Below are 21,329 nucleotides of genomic sequence, written 5' to 3'. Positions count from 1 at the left end.
GCTACTCTCCAGATGGCGACCCAAAATATAGAGCTGCGTAGAAGGAGAGATATAATAAGGGCTGTCTCAAGACATAAACAATACCAAAGTGATTGTTTTTTTTTTTAATCAACTTGTCTTAGAAGAAGTTTAATATTCTTCTGAAAGGCCTTCCAATGCCTTGACAGCAGAAGAATATGTGATTCGTCCGAAGCTGTGAAATAGACTGTCGCTGTGGAAATAACTTGCTGTTCACTTGGTATAAGTGGCAAATGATAAGTCTCCCAACACTGTGTCCAATTCGGCTTTGGTGACGGTTCCATTTAGTCTCATTTTCACCAGAAACTTAATGACAACACGATTTTCCTTATGTTTCGTGTTGTCACGTCTAAAGCCCTTTTGCTCAACAAACCATAGTATCGGAAGAATGTTAATGTACGTTCGCGTGCTCGTTCAACACATATGTGGCCTTGTAATGCTCATGCTTTACTCAAATTGCAGCCAATTCTTTGGAACTTTCGAAACAATCAACGTATAGTAAGTGATATACACTTGACGACTTCATCCCACGGGTTGCCGCTCAATAAAATCCACATATAGCATACTATTGCGGATATTATCAGGAAGAGTATTTTAAGGCTTTACAAATATCATCTTCTTCTTCAATTTTATTCAATTCAGATGAAAGACAAAAGTTGCTTATTTATTTACTAGGAAATTCCTTCCAATTTCAGCTTCTTAAGTGGCTGCTTCCCGAATGACGTTCTAACTGTAATTCGAACTCATTAACCTTTTTATTCTGAGTATCATTAACTCGATCTTAAAAAGAATTCGCCTTTTCAGCACTCTTTTCAGCGTCTTTTGCATTGTCTTCATTCCACGGCGAACTACTAATAAAAGCTTCATGATTATTCACAATACTCATCATCTTCCTTTGTTATTCGTTGAATAATCAATGTTACTTATTGTTGTGTGACTAAGGTGATTATATTTTTATTGAATCTTCACCGTGCTATCAGATCACAAGGATTCAGAGAAGACCTAATAATTTGGTTTCAAGGATTATACGGAACCGCACTGACAAGGAATTTTAACTTAGATTTTGGACTATTATGACAGAATATACAACTTATACCAAGTAAACTAATAAAGTGTAATAGGGAATACAGTTTGATGCTGCTTAAATAAAACCTACACCCTGCTTCTGGGTTAAAGAAAGAAAGACAGATCACAAGGATTACTTATAGACATCCACTATCCAGCTATGTAGAGCTGTCACTATTTCATATTTATGTTAGCAGATATGTGGATATTGTAAGACAGTGTTCTTAGACAATCGAATTCGAACGAAACAGTGGAAGGTAGGTTATCGTTGGTGAGAACTAAACGGTGATCTCTCATAAATGACTTGTCCTGAAAACTCCAGTTTCTCTCCTTGAATTTATGATCGGTCCTAGACAACTTATCCTGCTGTATATATTGTCCTACCCCACTGCCCGTAATGCCGGTCACGCAAGCGCCGGTTCCGCTGTCCAGGTCTGCAGCCCCGAAAACATCCTCACCGTTGACAGACGTGTGACATTACATCAGACTGGAGGTGGCAGTTGTTGCGCAACGGTGATTTTATATTCGACACCCTCTGTCCGCAATTGTTGGAACTAGGAACATCAAACACGGCCCATAGATCGCCACCGGATTGTTCTCCGGAAAGAAGTTTATCTTGAGTCCGTCGGATGGTGGAGGACAGAGATATTAGTTTTAGAAGTCATGTACGACTCATTAGAATTACAGAAAATACAGTTTATCAAAAGAACAAAATTTACACAAAATTTTATCAAAGGCATGTATTAACGAACTAGGAGTAGTATCAAGTTAGCCCCACCACTTTTGGACGGAGAAAAATAAATAATGCTATTCGTTTGTGCTACGTTAGTGCTGGTTAGTGCCCAAATTTCAGCGTTTGTGCAATCAAAATAACAAAGTTATGAACAATATAAATTTCGGGGCCAACTTGACGTCAAGTTGGCCCCGCTTTTTTCCCTAACTGAGATAGAATGGATTTTCTAACGTCAAATGTATGTGCTACGTTAGTGCTGCTTAGTGTCCAAATTTCATAGTTAGTGCTGTTCACATAACGCCGTTATAACGAATTAATTAGCGTCAAGTTGGCCCCGCCTTTTCTCCCCAATTGAGATAGAATGGATTTTCTAACGTCAAACGTTAGTGCTACGTTAGTGCCGATTAGTGCCCAAATTTCACCATTAGTGCTGTTCAAATAACGCCGTTATAACGAATTAATTAGCGTCAACTTGGCCCGGCCTTTTATACCTAATTGAGATAGAATGGATTTTCTAACGTCAAACGTTAGTGCTACGTTAGTGCTGGTTAGTGCCCAAATTTCACCGTTAGTGCTGTTCAAATAACGCCGTTATAACGAATTAATTAGCGTCAACTTGGCCCCGCCTTTTTTCCCTAATTGAGATAGAATGGATTTTCTAATGCTAAACGTTAGTGCTGGTTAGTGCCCAAATTTCACCCTTAGTGCTGTTCAATTAACGCCGTTATAACGATTTAATTAGCGTCAAGTTGGCACCGCCTTTTTTTCCTAATTGAGATAGAATGGACTTTCTAACGTCCTACGTTAGTGCTGGTTAGTGCCCAAATTTCATCGTTAGTGCTGTTCAAATAACGCCGTTATAACGAATTAATTAGCGTCAAGTTGGCCCCGCCTTTTCTCCCTAATTGAGATAGACTGGATTTTCTAACGTCAAACGTTACTGCTACGTTAGTGCCGATTGGTGCCCAAATTTCACCCTTAGTGCTGTTCAAATAACGCCGTTATAACGAATTAATTAGCGTCAACTTGGCCCGGCCTTTTTTACCTAATTGAGATAGAATGGATTTTCCAATGTTAAACGTTAGTGCTACGTTAGTGCTGGTTAGTGCCCAAATTTCACCCTTAGTGCTGTTCAATTAACGCCGTTATAACGATTTAATTAGCGTCAAGTTGGCCCCGCCTTTTTTCCTAATTGAGATAGAATGGATTTTCTAACGTCAAACGTTAGTGCTACGTCAGTGCTGATTAGTGCCCAAATTTCACTGTTAGTGCTGTTCAAATAACGCCGTTATAACGAATTAATTAGCGTCAACTTGGCCCAGCCTTTTTTCCCTAATTGAGATAGAATGGATTTTCTAACGTCAAACGTTAGTGCTGGTTAGTTCCCAAATTTCACCTTTAGTGCTGTTAAAATAAGATTGTTATAACGAATTAATTAACGTCAAGTTGGCCCTGTCTTTTTTCCCTAATTGAGATAAAATAAATTTTCTAATGTGAAACGTTAGTGCTGGTTAGTGCCCGAAAATAACGTCGTTATAACGAACTAATTAGCGTCAAGTTGGCCCCATCTTTTTCTCTAATTGAGATAGAGTGGATTTTCTAATGCCAAACGTCAGTGCTACTTTAGAGCTGGGTAATACTCAAATTTATAGGTTAGTGCTGTTGAAATAACGCCGATATAACGAAATTAATGAACGTTAAATTGGTCCGGTTTTGTTCCTTATTTGAGGTAGAATTTTTATAATGCGAAGCGTTTGTGCTATGTTAGAACTTGGTCGTGCTTCCATATGTTCTATAGTTGTGATGAAATTTCACGCCACCTGAGGCATTAACAATAAAATTAGCGTCAATCGTTGGTTCATCTTAGTGTACAACCCCTAACGTTAGTTCTTCATTAGTGTACATGCTACAAGTAAAAGAAAACCTTCATGGCTCCAACTTCACGCTGGCCTCCACTTCAAGCACTAGCTGAATAATCAGTCATTCGTTAATGCATCGTCAGTGCGTGTAGAAAATACTAATCGTTTCGTAATGTTTCAATATTAGTGTTTTTATGGGAATCACATTTCAGGAAACTTCCCTAAAGAAATACATGAGTAATTTATCATTGCGTCAAATTCCCGGTAAATTCAAAAGCACTTATGATCTATTCTAGTGCAATCGTTAGTGCTTCTTAGTGTACGAACCCCCAATGTTAGTTCTTCATTAGTGTAGGTTGTACAAGTAAAGCATCTCTGGAGGGCTAGCGTGAACTTGGCCCCCATTTTAGGAACTAACGAAGAAATTAATGACATTCGTAGTGCATCGTTAATGCTTCTAGAAAACTGTGATATTTTCGTTAGTGCTCTATTAGTGAGGTTATGGCTAATTACATGTCACGAAACTTCCATAAGAAATACATGGGTAATTTCTGATTACGTCAAACTCCCGCCAAATTCGAGAGCACTAATGCTCTGTTCTAGTGCGATTATTAGTACATCATTGGTGCGTTTTGGTGCATCAACACGTAACGTTAGTTGTTCATTAGTGTAGGTGATACAAGTAAAACATATTTGCAGGGCCAGTGTGAACTTAGCCTCCCATTTAAGCACTAACGAATAAATTATTGTCATTCATTAGTACATCGTTAGTGTTTCTTGAAGTCTCTGATAGTTTCGTTAGTACTGCATTATTAGTGTAGTTATGGATAATTTCTGATTGCAACAAATTCCCGCCAAATTCAAGAGCGCTAATGATCTCCTTTTGTGTAATCGTCAGTGCATCGTTAGTGCTTCTTTGTACAGCAACCCCTAACGTTAGTGCTCATTGGTGTATGTAGGTGGTACAAGTAAAAACCCTTTGGGATCAAGTTGACACTGCCCCAAGTTCAAGCACAAACGAAAAAATACTGCCGTTTGTAGTGCATCGTTAGTGCTTATTAATGCACCAAACACTAACGTAAGTGCTTATGAGTGTAAGCTCTAGAACGAAAACAATAGTAGGGATTAGTGGGGCTGAAACCTTCTGCCCCACTTCTAGCACTAACAAAAAGGTAGTGCCATTCGTTAGTGGATTGTTCCTGTTTTTAGTGCACAAACTCCTAACGTTAGTGCTTCATTAGTGGAGGCTCTAAAGCCAAAACATGATAGTATGTAATTACACTCTGGTCGCCACTTCAAACACTAACGAAAAAATTAGCGCCTTTCGTTATTGCATCGTTGGTGCTTCTAGGAAACACTAATAATTTCGCTAGTACTTCACTATTAGAGTAGATATGGCCAATTGCATATCACGAAACTCCCATAAGAAATACATTGGGAATTTTTCATTGGCTGAAATTTTGGTCAAATTCAAAAGCACTGATGATCTCTTTTAGTGCAATTGTTACTGCTTCGTTAGTGCTTCTTAGAGCACCAACTCTCAGCATTAATGCTTCAATAGGTTGGACGCTAGAAGCGAAAAACGTTAGCCCTTAAGAAAGCACTAACGATGAAACCTAGTGAAATCGATAGTGCATTGTTAGTATTTCTAGAAAACTCTAATGGTTTCATTAGTGCTGCGCTATTACTGTAGATATGGCCAATTTTATGTCTCGAAGCTCCCATAACAAATACATGGGCAATTTTTTATTGTCTCAAACTTCCACCAAATTCAAATGCACTAATAATCTCTTCTAGTAAAATCGTTAATGTTTCGTTAGTGCTTCTTGGAGCATTAACTCCCAACATTAATGGTTCAATAGTTTGAATGCCAGAAGGAAAAAAAAACTTTGGGAGGTCTAAATACAGGTTAGTTTCCCGAGAAAGCACTAACGATGAAACCCAGTGCATCGGTCGTGCTTCTAGAAAACATTAATAGTTTTGTTAGTGCTTCACTAGTAGCTAGTGTAGAATGGCAAATTATATCATGAAACTCCTATAAAAAATACATCGGGAATTTTTCATTGAGTCAAATTATCACCAAATTCAAAAGTAGTAATGATCTCTTCTAGTGTAATCGTTTGTGTTTGCTAGTGCACCAATTCCGAACACTAGTGGTTCTTGTCGTGAATGCTTTTGTGCGGAGGGGCTAGTCCTAGCGTGTAGTTAGCTTCCCCCAAGTTTCACCTTTTAGCATCCATACAATTGGAGCACTAATATTAGGAGTTCTGCAATAAAACCTCCTAATGTAATAGTTACCATTACACTATATATGTTCATTAGTGCTTTTAATTTTGGCGGGGATTTTACAAACTGGAAAATGCCACTTGTCTAAATTTAGATTCGCACGCATCTGAATTACTACCAAAACAGTTCACATGGTTAGTGCTTCGTTCACTAAACACTAATATTAGTGCTATGTGAGTTTAGGAGTTATTAGTGAATACCTCTCGTGGGACTAAATTGAAATTTATTGAACTCTACAATAATTGTCCTTGAAAGGTGGAATAAACATCAAAAGTTAGTGCATCGTTATTGCTTGCCGAAACATCAAGCACTAACGTTAGTGCTCACATAGTTTAGGAATTATAAGTGAATAACTCGCTCGGGACTAATTCAGTTTTATCGAATTTTACAATAATCGTCCCATACAGGTGCAGTAAACGTCAAAGGTTAGTGCATCGTTAGTGCTCCAAAAGATACTAGACATTACCTTTACTGCTATCGTAGTTTACAAGTTATTAATGAACAACTCGGGCGGGGCTAACTTTAAATCTTTCAATTTTTATACAATTTTACACTAATTGTCAGACAGAAATGAGACAAAACCAGAGGTTAGTGCTCCATAAACTAAGCACTAACGTTAGTGCTATCTCAATTTAGAAGGTATTAATGAATAACTCGCGCGAGGCTAAATTTAAATTTATCGAATTTTACAATAATTGTCACTCAAAAAGTAGTGTAATCGCTAAATATTAGTGTTTTGTTAGTGCTCTAAACATAATGAGCACTGACGATAACGATATCAGAGTTTAAGAGCTATTAGTGAATAACTCGAACGAAATTAAATCAAAATTTATTGAATTTTACATTAAATGTGTAAAAGTTGAAAAACCTGATTTTATCCCTGCCGAGTTATTTATTAATAACTCCTAAACTGTGATGGCACTGACGTTAGTGATTAGTGTATTATGGAGCACCAACAGTGCACTAAGTTTTGGTGGTTATCCACCTTTGTGGAACAATTAGAGTAAAATTCGATAAATTTAAATTCAGTCCTGTCTGAAGTATTCATGAAATTACAACGATAGTGCTTAGTGTTTTATAGAGCTCTAGAAACGCACTAAGCCCTGGTATTAGTCCCACTTTTGTGGGACAATTAGTGTAAAATTGTGTAAGCGAGAAATATAATGTGAATCTAAATTAGTGTAAAATGAATAGCCTCGCTTGAGTTCTTCATTAACAACCACTAAAATGAGATAGTACAACGTTAGTACCTAGTTTTTTGTTTTTCTTTTTTGACTGCTAAGGATGCGCTAACCTTCAGTTTTTGTCCTACCTTTGTAAAACAATTAGAGTAAAATTCGATAATTTTAAATTCTGTTATTCATTGGTATCTCCTAAACTATGAAAGCACTAACGTAAGTGTTTTGAGTTGTATGTAGCACTAACAATGTACTCATATTTAGAGTTTGTCCTACCTTAATGGAAAATTAGTGTAAAATTCAGTAAGTTTCAATACTGTACCATCCGTGTAATTCAATAATAACTCCTAAATTATGACAACACTAACGTTAGTGCTTACTGTTTAATGGAGGTCCAACAATACACTGACTAATGTTGTTGATGTTGTTTCTATCTGACAATAAATGTAAAATTCTACAAAAACTGAAAGATCTAAAGTTAGCCCCGCACGTGTTATTCATCAGTAACTCCCAAACTATAATAGCACTAACTTTACAGATTAAATATCACTACCGTTAGAACTTTTTGGAGTACTAACGATGTACAAAAATTCGACGTTTATTCTACCTTTGCGAGACAATCATTGTAAAATTCGATAAGTTTAAATTTAGTCCTGAGTGAGTTATGCACTTATAACTCCTAAATTATGCTAGCACTAACCTTAGGGCTTACTGTGTCATAGAGCTCTAACAATGCACTAACCGCTGGTGTTAGTTCCACTTTTGTGGCACAATTACTATAAAATTGTGCGTAAGTTGAAAAATCTAAACTTAGAGATGCCCTAGTTATTCATTAATAACTTTTAAAGTACTATGGTACAAAGGTAAATGTTTAGTGCACTAATGTGCACTAAAGAAGGTGTAAATATGTAAAAAAAAAAAATAGTAGCATTTGAGAACCGTGCGGGGCTAACTTTACGGACGTAGCATTTTTCACTTTGTAAAATTAAGGCCAAATTTAAAAGAACTAATGACGACGTGTATTGTAATGGTTATTACTTCGTTAATAGGTCTTATTGCAGAACTCCCAACATTAGTGCTTCAACATTTTGAACGCTATAAAATAAAACTTAGAGGATGCTAACTACACGCTAGCTCTTCCCTACAAAAACATTCACAATGAGAGGCTCTAATGTTCGGACTTGGTGCACTAGCAAACATTAACGATTGCACTAGAAGAGATCATTACTGCTTTTGAACTTGGCTAGAATTTGAGTAGTAAAAAAATTAACGTTTTACTTTTGGGAGTTTCGTGACATATAAATGGCTATATCTACAAAAATAACGGAGTACTAATGAAACTATTAGCGTATTTAGAAGCACTAACGATGCACTAAAAAATTCCACTATTTTTGCCGTTAGTGCTTAAAGTGGGGCTTATAGGGTAATTACTCCCTATCATTGATTTGGTTCTAGAGAATACACTAATAAAGCACTAACGTCATTGGTTGGCGGACTAAGAAGCAATAACGATGCACAAATGAAGGCACTGATTTTTCGTTACTGCTTGAAGTGGAAGCAGTGTGAACTTAGCTCCCCAAAGGTTTTTTACTTGTAGCATCTACACTGAAAAAGCACTAACGTTATTGGTTGGTTCACTAAGAAGCACTAACGATTCACTAACGAGTACAATACAAGATGTCATTAGTGCTTTTGAATTTGGCGGGAATTTCACGCAATTAGACAATTGTCCATGCATTTTATATGGGAGTTTTGGAACTTATAATTTGCTACATCTACACTAATAGTGAAGCATTCAAGAAACAATCAGTGTTTTTTAGAAGCCTAACGATGCACTAACGTTAGAGGTTGCTGCACTAAGTATCATTAACGATGCAATAATGACCGACACTAATTTTATCGTTAATGCGTTAAGTGGAGACGCAAAGTTCATGGACGTGTAATTTCAACACCACTAACAGACAAATTAAAGCACGACCAAGCACCAACGATTAAGCACAAACTGTTTGCATTAAATAAAAAATTCTACCTCAATTAGTGAAAAACAGCGGGGCCAACTTGACGCTAATTAAATTCGTTATAAAGGCGTCATTTGAAGAGCACTAACGGTGAAATCTGGGCACTAATTAGCACTAACGTAGCACAAACGTTTGGCATTATAAAATCCATTCTATCTCAATTAGGGAAGAAAAGTGAGACCAACTTGACGCTAATTACGTTAGTTACAACGGCGTTATTTGAAGAGCACTAACCGTGAAATCAGAGCACTAACGTAGCACTAACGTTTGGCATTAGAAAATCTATTCTATCTCAATTAGCGAAAAAAGACGGAGCCAACTTGACGCTAGTTAACTCGTTATACCGGCGTTATTTGAATAGCACTAACGCTCAAATTTGGGCACTAACCTGCACAAGTGTAACACTAACGTTTGACGTTAGAAAAGCCATTCTATCTCAATTAGGGAAAAAAGCGGGGCCAGCTGGACGCAAATTAATTTCGTTATAACGACGTTATTTCAAAAGCACTTACTAGAACTAACCTAGCACAAGCGTTTGAAGTTAGAAAATCCATTCTATCAGAATTAGGGAAAAAAGGCGGGGCCAAGTTGACAATAAATAATTCGTTATACCGGCGTTATTTTAATAGTACTAACGCTCAAATTACGGCACTAACCAGCATTAACGTAGCACAAACGTTTGACGTTAGAAAATCCATTCTATCTCAATTAGGGAAAAAAGGCGGGGACATTTTGACGCTAATTAATTTCATTATAGCGGCGTTATTTGAACAGCACTAACGATGAAATTTTGGCACTAACCAGCACTAACGTAGCACTAAGGTTTGACGTTAGAAAATCCATTCTATCTCAGTTAGGGAAAAAAGGCGGGGCGATTTTGACGCTAATTAATTTCATTATAACGGCGTTATTTGAACAGCACTAACGGTGAAATTTGGGTACTAACCAGCACTAACATAGCACTAACGTTTGGCATTATAGAATCCATTCTATCTCAATTAGAAAAAAACGTGGCCAACTTGACGTAAATTAAATCGTTATAACGGTGTTATTTGAACAGCATTAACGGTGAAATTTGGGCACTAACCAGCACTAACGTTTCACGTTAGAAAATCCATTCTATCTCAATTAGGGAAAAAAAACGAAGCCAACTTGACGCTAATTAATTTCATTATAACGGCGTTATTCGAACAGCGCTAACGGTGAAATTTGGGCACTAACCAGCACTAACGTAGCACTAACGTTTGACGTTAGAAAATCTATTCTATCTCAGAAAAAAAGGCGGGGCCATTTTGACGCTAATTAATTCGTTATAACTGCGCTATTTGAACAGCACTAACGGTGAAATTTCGGCATTAACCAGCACTAGCGTAGCACTAACGTTTGACGTTAGAAAATCCATTCTATCTCAATTAGGGAAAAAAGGCGGGCCAAGTTGACGCTAATTAATTCGTTATAACGGCGTTATTTGAACAGCACTAACAGTGAAATTTGGGCACTAACTAGCACTAACGTAGCACTAACGTTTGACGTTAGAAAATCCATTCTATCTCAATTAGGGGATAAAGGCGGGGCCAACTTGACGCTAATTAATTCGTTATAACGGCGTTATTTGAACAGCACTAACGGTGAAATTTGGGCACTAACCAGCACTAACGTAGGACGTTAGAAAATACATTCTATCTCAATTAGGAAAAAAAGGCGGGGCCAACTTGACGCTAATTAAATCGTTATAACGGTGTTAATTGAACAGCACTAAGGGTGAAATTTGGGCACTAACCAGCACTAACGTTTAGCATTAGAAAATCCATTCTATCTCAATTAGGGAAAAAAGGCGGGGTTAAATTGACGCTAATCAATTCGTTATAACAGCGTTATTTGAACAGCACTAATGGTGAAATTTGGGCACTAACCAGCACTAACGTAGCACTAACGTTTGACGTTAGAAAATCCATTCTGTCTCAATTAGGTAAAAAACGCGAGGCCAAGTTGACGCTAATTAATTCGTTATAAAAGCGTTATTTGAACAGCACTAAGGGTGAAATTTGGGCACTAACCAGCACTAACGTAGCACTAACGTAGGACGTTAGAAAATCCATTCTATCTCAATTAGAAAACAAGGCGGGGCCAACTTGACACTACTTAAATCGTTATAACGGCGTTAATTGAACAGCACCAAGGGTGAAATTTGGGCACTAACCAGCACTGACGTAGCACTAACGTTTGACGTTAGAAAATGTATTCTATCTCAGTTAGGAAAAAAAGGCGGGGCCATTTTGACGCTAATTAATTCGTTATAACTGCGCTATTTGAACAGCACTAACGGTGAAATTTGGGCACTAACCAGCACTAACGTTTGACGTTAGAAAATCCATTCTATCTCAATTAGGGAAAAAAGGCGGGGCCAACTTGACGCACATTCACAATGAGAGGCTCTAATATTCGGACTTGGTGCACTAGCAAACATTAACGATTGCACTAGAAGAGATCATTACTGCTTTTGAACTTGGCTAGAATTTGAGTAGTAAAAAAATTAACGTTTTACTTTTGGGAGTTTCGTGACATATAAATGGCTATATCTACAAAAATAACGGAGTACTAATGAAACTATTAGCGTATTTAGAAGCACTAACGATGCACTAAGAAATTCCACTATTTTTGCCGTTAGTGCTTAAAGTGGGGCTTATAGGGTAATTACTCCCTATCATTGATTTGGTTCTAGAGAATACACTAATAAAGCACTAACGTCATTGGTTGGCGGACTAAGAAGCAATAACGATGCACAAATGAAGGCACTGATTTTTCGTTACTGCTTGAAGTGGAAGCAGCGTGAACTTAGCTCCCCAAAGGTTTTTTACTTGTAGCACCTACACTGAAAAAGCACTAACGTTATTGGTTGGTTCACTAAGAAGCACTAACGATTCACTAACGAGTACAATACAAGATGTCATTAGTGCTTTTGAATTTGGCGGGAATTTCACGCAATTAGACAATTGTCCATGCATTTTATATGGGAGTTTTGGAACTTATAATTTGCTACATCTACACTAATAGTGAAGCATTCAAGAAACAATCAGTGTTTTTTAGAAGCCTAACGATGCACTAACGTTAGAGGTTGCTGCACTAAGTATCATTAACGATGCAATAATGACCGACACTAATTTTATCGTTAATGCGTTAAGTGGAGACGCAAAGTTCATGGACGTGTAATTTCAACACCACTAACAGACAAATTAAAGCAGGACCAAGCACCAACGATTAAGCACAAACTGTTTGCATTAAATAAAAAATTCTACCTCAATTAGTGAAAAACAGCGGGGCCAACTTGACGCTAATTAAATTCGTTATAAAGGCGTCATTTGAAGAGCACTAACGGTGAAATCTGGGCACTAATTAGCACTAACGTAGCACAAACGTTTGGCATTATAAAATCCATTCTATCTCAATTAGGGAAAAAAGGTAGGGCCAATTTGATGCTAATTAATTTCGTTATAACTGCGTTATTTGAACAGCACTAACATTTAAATTTGGGCACTAACCAGCATTGACGTAGCACTAGCGTTTAACATTAGAAAATCCATTCTATCTCAATTAGGGAAAAAGGTGGGGCCAATTTGACGCTAATCTCGCTATGACGGCGCTATTTGAACAGCACTAACCAGCACTAACGTAGCACTAAAGTTTGGAGTTAGAAAATCCATTCTATCTCAATTAAGGAAAAAAGGCGGGGCCAATTTGACGCTAAGTAATTCGTTATATCGGCGTTATTTGAACAGCACTAACGGTGAAATTTGGGCACTAACCAGCACTAACGTTTGATATTAGAAAATCCATTCTACCTCAATTAGGGAAAAATGGCGAGGCCAAGTTGACGCTAAATAATTCGTTATAACGGCGTTATTTGAACAGCACAAACGGTGAAATTTGGGCACTAACCAGCACTAACGGTGAAATTTGGGCACGAACCAGCACTAACATTTGACGTTAGAAAATCCATTCTATCTCAATTAAGGAAAGAAAAGGCGGGACCAAGTTGACGCTAATTAATTCATTATAACGGCGTTATTTGAACAGCACTAATGGTAAAATTTGGGCACTAACCAGCACTAACGGTGAAATTTGGGCACGAACCAGCACTAACATTTGACGTTAGAAAATCCATTCTATCTCAATTAGGGAAAGAAGGTGGGGCAAAGTTGACGCTAATTAATTCATTATAACAGCGTTATCTGAACAGCACTAATGATGAAATTTGGGCACTAACCAGCATTAACGTTTGACGTTAGAAAATCCATTCTATCTCAATTAGGTAAAAAAGGCGGGGCCAAGTTGACGGTAATTAATTCGTTATAACGGCGTTATTTGAACAGCACTAACGATGAAATTTGGGCATTAACCAGCACTAACGTAGCACAAACATTTGACGTTAGAAAATCCATTCTATCTCAATTAGATAAAAAAGGCAGGGCCATTTTGACGCTAATTAATTTCATTATAACGGCGTTATTTGAACAGCACTAACGATGAAATTTAGGTACTAAACAGCACTAACGTAGCACTAACGTTTGACGTTAGAAAATCCATTCTATCTCAGTTACAAAAAAAGGTGGGGCCATTTTGACGCTAATTAATTTCATTATAACGGCGTTATTTGAACAGCACTAACGGTTAAATTTGGGCACTAACCAGCACTAACGTTTGATATTAGAAAATCCATTCTATCTCAATTAGGGAAAAATGGCGGGTCCAAGTTGACGCTAATTAATTTGTTATAACGGCGTTACTTGAACAGCACAAACGGTCAAATTTGGGCACTAACCAGCACTAACGTAGCACTAAGGTTTGACGTTAGAAAATCCATTCTATCTCAGTTAGAAAAAAAAAGGTGGGGCCACTTTCACGCTAATTAATTTCATTATAACGGCGTTATTTGAACAGCACTAACGGTGAAATTTGGGCACTAACCAGCACTAACGGTGAAATTTGGGCACGAACCAGCACTAACATTTGACGTTAGAACATCCATTCTATCTCAGTTAGGAAAAAAAGGTGGGGCCACTTTGACGCTAATTAATTTCATTATAACGGCGTTATTTGAACAGCACTAACGGTGAAATTTGGGCACTAACCAGCACTAACGGTGAAATTTGGGCACGAACCAGCACTAACATTTGACGTTAGAAAATCCATTCTATCTCAATTAGGGAAAGAAGGTGGGGCCAAGTTGTCGCTAATTAATTCATTATAACGGCGTTATCTGAACAGCACTAACGGTGAAATTTGGGCACTAACCAGCACTAACGTTTGATGTTAGAAAATCCATTCTATCTCAATTAGGTAAAAAAGGCGGGGCCAAGTTGCCGGTAATTAATTCGTTATAACGGCGTTATTTGAACAGCACTAACGATGAAATTTGGGCATTAACCAGCACTAACGTAGCACAAACATTTGGCGTTAGAAAATCCATTCTATCTCAATTAGGTAAAAAAGGCGGGGCCATTTTGACGCTAAATTATTTCATAATAACGGCGTTATTTGAACAGCACTAACGATGAAATTTGGGTACTAACCAGCACTAACGTAGCACTAACGTTTGACGTTAGAACATCCATTCTATCTCAGTTAGAAAAAAAGGTGGGGCCATTTTGACGCTAATTAATTTCATTATAACGGCGTTATTTGAACAGCACTAACAGTGAAATTTGGGCACTAACCAGCACTAACGTTTGATGTTAGAAAATCAATTCTATCTCAATTAGGGAGAAAAGGCGGGGCCAAGTTGACGCTAATTAATTCATTATAACGGCTTTATTTGAACAGCACTAACGGTGAAATTTGGGCACTAACCAGTACTAACGTAGCACTAACGTTTGACGTTTGAAAATCCATTCTATCTCAATGAGGGAAAAAAGGCGGGGCCAACTTGACGCTAATTAATTCGTTATAACGGCGTTATTTGAACAGCACTGACAGTGAAATTTGGGCACTAACAAGTACTAACGTAGCACTAACGTTTGACGTTAGAAATCCATTCTATCTCAATTAGGGAAAAATGGCGGGGCCAAGTTGACGCTAATTAATTCGTTATAACGGCGTTATTTGAACAGCACTAACGATGAAATTTGGGCACTTACCAGCACTAACGTAGCACATACATTTGACGTTAGAAAATCCATTCTATCTCAATTAGGTAAAAAGAGGCGGGGCCAAGTTGACGCTAATTAATTCGTTATAACGGCGTTATTTGAACAGCACTAACGGTGAAATTTGGGCACTGACTAGCACTAACGTAGCGCTAACGTTTGGCATTAGAAAATCCATTCTATCTCAATTAGAGAAAAAAGGCGGGGCCAAGTTGACGCTAATTAATTCGTTATAACTGCGTTATTTGAACAGCACTAACGATGAAATTTGGGCACTAACCAGCACTAACGTAGCACAAACATTTGACGTTAGAAAATCTATTCTATCTCAGTTAGAGAAAAAAGCGGGGCCAACTTGACGTCAAATTGGCCCCGAAATTTAAATTATTCATAACTTTGTTATTTTGATTGCACAAACGCTGAAATTTGGGCACTAACCAGCACTAACGTTGCACAAACGAATAGCATTATTTATTTTTCTCCGTCCAAAAATGGTGGGGCCAACTTGATACTAATCGAATTAGGAATACTCAAAATTTCACAATATGCATTTGTAAGATTACTTTATCGAAATTATGTTATCGATGTAATAATTAAATCACAATACATATGTAATATGGATTACGAAATTATTGCTGAAATGAAACGTATTAGCAGTCATAATACAAAATCAAATTTGACACATATATTACAGAATCTCAAACAAATAAATATAAATCATACATAATAGATTATATAAGAAAGTATAGGTAGGAAAAGCATGTGCCATGTACGCAACTTAAGCTGATGATTAGTTAGGTTAAAGTAGGATAAACAATGGAACTAAAATATCATAGCTATAAGTATGTTCATAGTTTATGATGGAAAATCAATCGTCATAATCAGCAAACTATTCAATTACTATTTATTTATTATTATCAAATAGCTCCCTTCCATTTATTTACTTATATATATATATATATATATATATATATATATATATATATATATATATATATATATATATATATATATATATATATATATATACTTCTACAATTACTCATTTACGTATAACTCATTTTACTTATTATTCCACACCACATCATATTTATTATTCATTTCGTAGTATCTAATTTTGATTTTAAATAGCAATTACGTCATGTATATTATATATGATGAGATGGCGATACTTGTATATATTATAAACTCCATATAGTTAGTTATTTACTGCTGTTTCTTTTATTTTAAAATACGGCGATATCCAGTTCGGATATAGTATACATGAAGCTGCATCAGTTCCTGAAGGAGCAGGACGCTCATACTTTTAGGGATTATTCATTGAGTATGTACGAACTTACAAAGGGGGTAACAAAGCGACTTTTATTTACTTATCGACTGATACGTAAATAAAAAAGAACGTACCTGTACTTTATATCTGCATGTGTAGTACCCTTGTACTTTATCTATGACTATGTGTGGGGGGGGGGAGAATTTAACGCATATCGCATGTCTTGTGCACATGGATGCTTCTTATTATTGCACTACGTAGAAAATTTATGATATTTCATGTAGAAGTGGTAATAGAACACAGAAGAAACGCAGATCAGGGGGTTCTCATGTATACTATTACCTTTAGATTCCATAGTATTCAACGTACAGCAAAATATATCATATTAGCAATGGATTCTTTATATCTACCTAAGTTCCTGTATTATCCTGGGATACTGAATATGATACAAAATGAAAATATGTTCTATGTCGGAAAAACTTTTGATTTAGCTCTTAGACCTAAAGTTGAGGATTCCGATTAGTTTTATTATTCCATTAAAAATTTTGTGGAGATTCATTTTTGGGGGAAACGTATTGTATTCAGGAGGCTTCACCTCCTGGACAAGATTAAAATGCTTAACTAGACATCATTTTGTATTGGATCCTCCTTCAAATAATAATAAATTTAATATGAAATTGGAAGTTACCGTTAGTGTTGCTACGTAGTTATAATTCCAGTTGCGGTACTTAAACCCAATCAATTTCTTGATAATTTGTAATTCTAACATTCTTCAGATTCTATCCCACTATTTCCACTCTCAAATTATAAGACTACAGGATATATATAGTTTCTATAGAATTTGACGTATTACTACGAAGAGTCAAACATTTACCATTTTGAAACCATTTTATGTATGTATTTAATATTAACTTGCTTTCTCTTTTTCGTATTCAGGTGCAGAATTTATACACATATCACCTAATGCTTGAAAACACTATTATAACTCGAAAACAAATTAGAAGTGATTCCTATAAACTGGATTAATATTACAACAAACTTGAAGCAACTAAAACATGAAAGTGGTAAATAAAAATAAACTTAAATATCAACATGAATACGATAATGGTGATGACAACTCTACAGGTTCACTTTAGTGGAGCAGTACAGTCACTAGCGGATCTAGAAGGATCGTTTGGGAGGGGCGGTTCGCTTTCTCGAAGATGAGAGTAGCTTCAAGGTGACCAGACTTTTAATTTACAAGAATGAGACTCATATGAATACGGGGCTGGAGGGGGGTGGGTGTAAAAATGATTCCCAGATTCCACTTTGGGACCCTATCTTGTAAGGTTTTTTTTTTTTTTTTTTTGTAATGGGAGTATTTTTTTCTGTAGATTTAAATTAAATACGTTCTTCCGTTTCAGAGGCGTGACGGTGTCACGATTCACTTCACACACAGTCACCGCAACATATGAGATGCACTGTCTGGCACAGTACTTGCACAAAAGAAAAAAATGAAATGAAATCTTTGAGTTTTACGTCCCGCGGTTATGCCGGTTAGGCAAAAGGAAACGGTGATGATGAGTAATGAATGAAAGGGTGGAATGAAGAAAGTGGGGGGAAACGGGAGAACCCCGAGACAACCCACGCACACGGTGTTTGTCCACCACAAAGTTCACTTGGCGGGGGCTGGGATCGAACCCGGGACCCCAAGACTTGCACAAAAGAAAATACTGCATTGACGATATCATTCATTTTAACGAAAGAGTGTACAGTTTGCTCTAATTATTTATATTTTGAGTAACAATTGCGGGACACCAGTTACAAAAATTAATACAAAATTAATCTATCTCTATATTTGTGTGGGGTCCACGAAACATAATTAACTATAGTTATGCTTTCAACAACAATAAAATTACCTAGGTATATTATACTAGCCTTCGTCTAGGGGGGGCTCGCCCCCAGATCCCCAATCTGCTCGACATAGGCCTTGCACAATATAGCAAATGCTCCTACGTGGTACTGTGGCACAATATTTCGCGTTCTTCCTTCTGTCTTTCATATAGAATTGGATTGAGCTAAAACTGTGTCATGAAATTCCAACACCTCGTAAGGCATTTTAATGAACCACCCCCACCTTTTTTCCTTCTCTTCTACGTTAAGTGAAAAAAAAGTTCAAATACATGTGTAATTGTTTTAAATGAAAAAATCAAACTACCAACTTTCATGTTTCTAACCGCAAGGAATCCCGAGATATGGCATTTTATAATAATAATAATAATAATAATAATAATAATAATAATAATAATAATAATAATAATAATAATAATAATAATAATAATAATAATAATAATAATGATAATAATAATAATAATAATAATAATAATCTCACCCCTTTTCTTCCCTTCTAGTTAAAATATCAAAACTGCTGCTATACGTATTGTCTTATTATAATATTTGCAATCGCCGCCACTTTTTCTTTCCATCTCCTTTTTCTCCGTTTTACTATAATATTAAAAAAGAAACACGTGTCAAATTATTTTAAATGAGAAATCCAAATGCCAAATTTCAAGCCTCTAGTCTTAACTGATTTGAAGAGATGAACATCTTATTAAAGTAATTTCCACCCCATTCTTCCTTTCATTTATTCGAATTTTTTTTTAAAAAATCCTTCCTTAGTGATACCCTACGTAACAAATCTTATATACTGTCCTAATTTCAAGTTTCTAGCTTAATTGGTTTGGCCTGTGCGAAGTTAGTCACTCAGGATTTTGTCTTTTATGTGTGAATTACAATAGCAAGCTCGTGTTATTTCTCAAGAAAAGATGGAATGCCATTTGAAGTCACAATAAATATCTGGTCACTTCCTAATGTTTCCGTGTTGAACCCCAAAAGTCACGGCTCTCTTTGTTGATCTAGTAGATAGCGAACGTACCTATGATCTTTGATGCATGAGGTTGTGTGGTTTGATTCCTGGTGAGTAAGCATCGAACGTACTACAGTGGTTAAGATCCAACTTTAAACTCTAATTCTCATTCTGTAAAGCATCGCATTTGACAAACAACGTAAATACATATCAATCAATCAACCAACCGAAAATTCTCCTCTTAGATTCAGAGAGCTTTTCGGCAAGGAGCGCTGAAGATTCTATATTTCTCTTTATTAAAGGTAAAGGTAATTGAGGTTATAATCTGGAATTCCGAAATCCATTCCATATCCTTTTTCTAGGACACAATAACACATTTCTAGTACAGAGAGTGAGCCGTTTTACCCTCCTTATTACAGTTGTTCGTCCAACGAACGAATCATATTCTCGCTACTTTGGGGCTTATGGTGACCGCCCCAAGGAACTAGGGAGAGAAGTACCGTATCCACAATTCAAATATGTCTGCATTAAGTACTATTAAGTACCACACATTTTTATTAGACTCTGCTATGCTTGTCACACAGATTGATCGGTCGGGAAAAAGACCATATTAGTATTTCCCAATGATACATGCTGAAAGTTCAAAAAAACCCTTTGGAGGGGGCGGTCGCCCCCTCCGCCCTCCCCGTGGATCCGCCAGTGAGTACAGTGTTGATAACACATGTCGAAGTTGGAGCTGAATCGATGACAATGCGTAGTTAACTTACTTTGTAATGTGGGTAGCATGTTTCTTTTTTCAATATCGCTTGGTAAATTTATCGATTCAGACTTTGCAACTTATGATTATAATTATTCTTAATATATTCAAGATCAATCGAAGATTTCTGTGTAATGAAACGCCATTATAAAATATAATAGGATGCGTTTACGGTTTATTTATACGAACTTTATAACTTCGTATATATTAAGTCTCATATATTATTAACGATACCCGAGAATAGTAACAAGGTCCTGCAATCCAGATGTTTTATAGGGGAAGTCCTATATTCTCAGGGTTGACCTAGCGTGGCAGTTGTAAATCCTTGAAACCCTGATGTGATTCGAAACTACTTCATAACTTTGATGTTGCTTTAAAACTTAAAGCGAAAAGTAAACCTAAACTCAACTTCATAGTAATAATGATAACACTTGTCTACATCAATTTTGCTGACTGGAGGCTACCAGCTGTTCTTTAATAATTCGGGTGTGCTAAATCCAAAAATGAAATCCGGTTTTTCTCTATCACTTCAGGTATTTTCACAAAATGAAATTTTATCTAATATTTCATGTATGTTTTAGAACCATTAATCGTAATGTAGTTCTACAAGATGTCACAAGATGGCAGCACATACGCTGTTACGTTTAATTTTATTTTTACGAGTAATTGCGTAAGAATTAAAGAATATAATTAAATAAAGTATAGGTAATTCAAAATCATGTTCAATTAAAATTGAAGAGGATATTACGTATGTAAAGGGTTGAAATAACGGAGCACTCGTAGCTGAATTTCTATGCAGGGTGACGAATTACGCTGCACTCTTTGTGTATGGAAAACACGGGGAGTTAATGGAACCCAATAATCAACTTACTACTCCGATCCAACCAGACGATATTCGCCAAACATTATTCCGTAAACGCAACACTGCGCCAGGATTTGATTCTGTTACGTATGTACTCATCAGGCAAGCTCCACCTTCTTTTCTTCTTTTTCTCTGCACCATATATACTTTCATCCTCCGAACTAGATTTTTTCCAATCGACTGGAAATACTCAAAAGTTCTTCTCTTCCCGAAACCTAAGAAACCTCCGTCTGACGTCCAGTATTATCGCCCTATTCACCTCACTAGTTGCCTCTGTAAAATTTTGGAACAAATT

The 21,329-nt window shown here is 36.6% G+C and overlaps 1 protein-coding gene across 1 annotated transcript in view; it reads right to left on the bottom strand.

Annotated features, from left to right (window-relative positions):
- The window catches only part of LOC145670710 (uncharacterized), a 77,625-nt gene extending 60,163 nt beyond the window's left edge, over positions 1–17,462 (bottom strand). The window contains exon 1 of the transcript XR_014128387.1: positions 17,259–17,462. The gene's annotated coding sequence lies outside the window, so the exon portion shown is untranslated. The remainder of the gene's footprint in view (positions 1–17,258) is intronic.
- Between the last annotated feature and the right edge of the window lie 3,867 nt (positions 17,463–21,329).

This window comes from Thermobia domestica, chromosome 14, assembly GCF_964235325.1.
Source record: "Thermobia domestica chromosome 14, izTheDome1.hap1.1, whole genome shotgun sequence".
Taxonomy (NCBI): domain Eukaryota; kingdom Metazoa; phylum Arthropoda; class Insecta; order Zygentoma; family Lepismatidae; genus Thermobia; species Thermobia domestica.
This window is presented reverse-complemented; position numbering and strand designations above follow the sequence as displayed.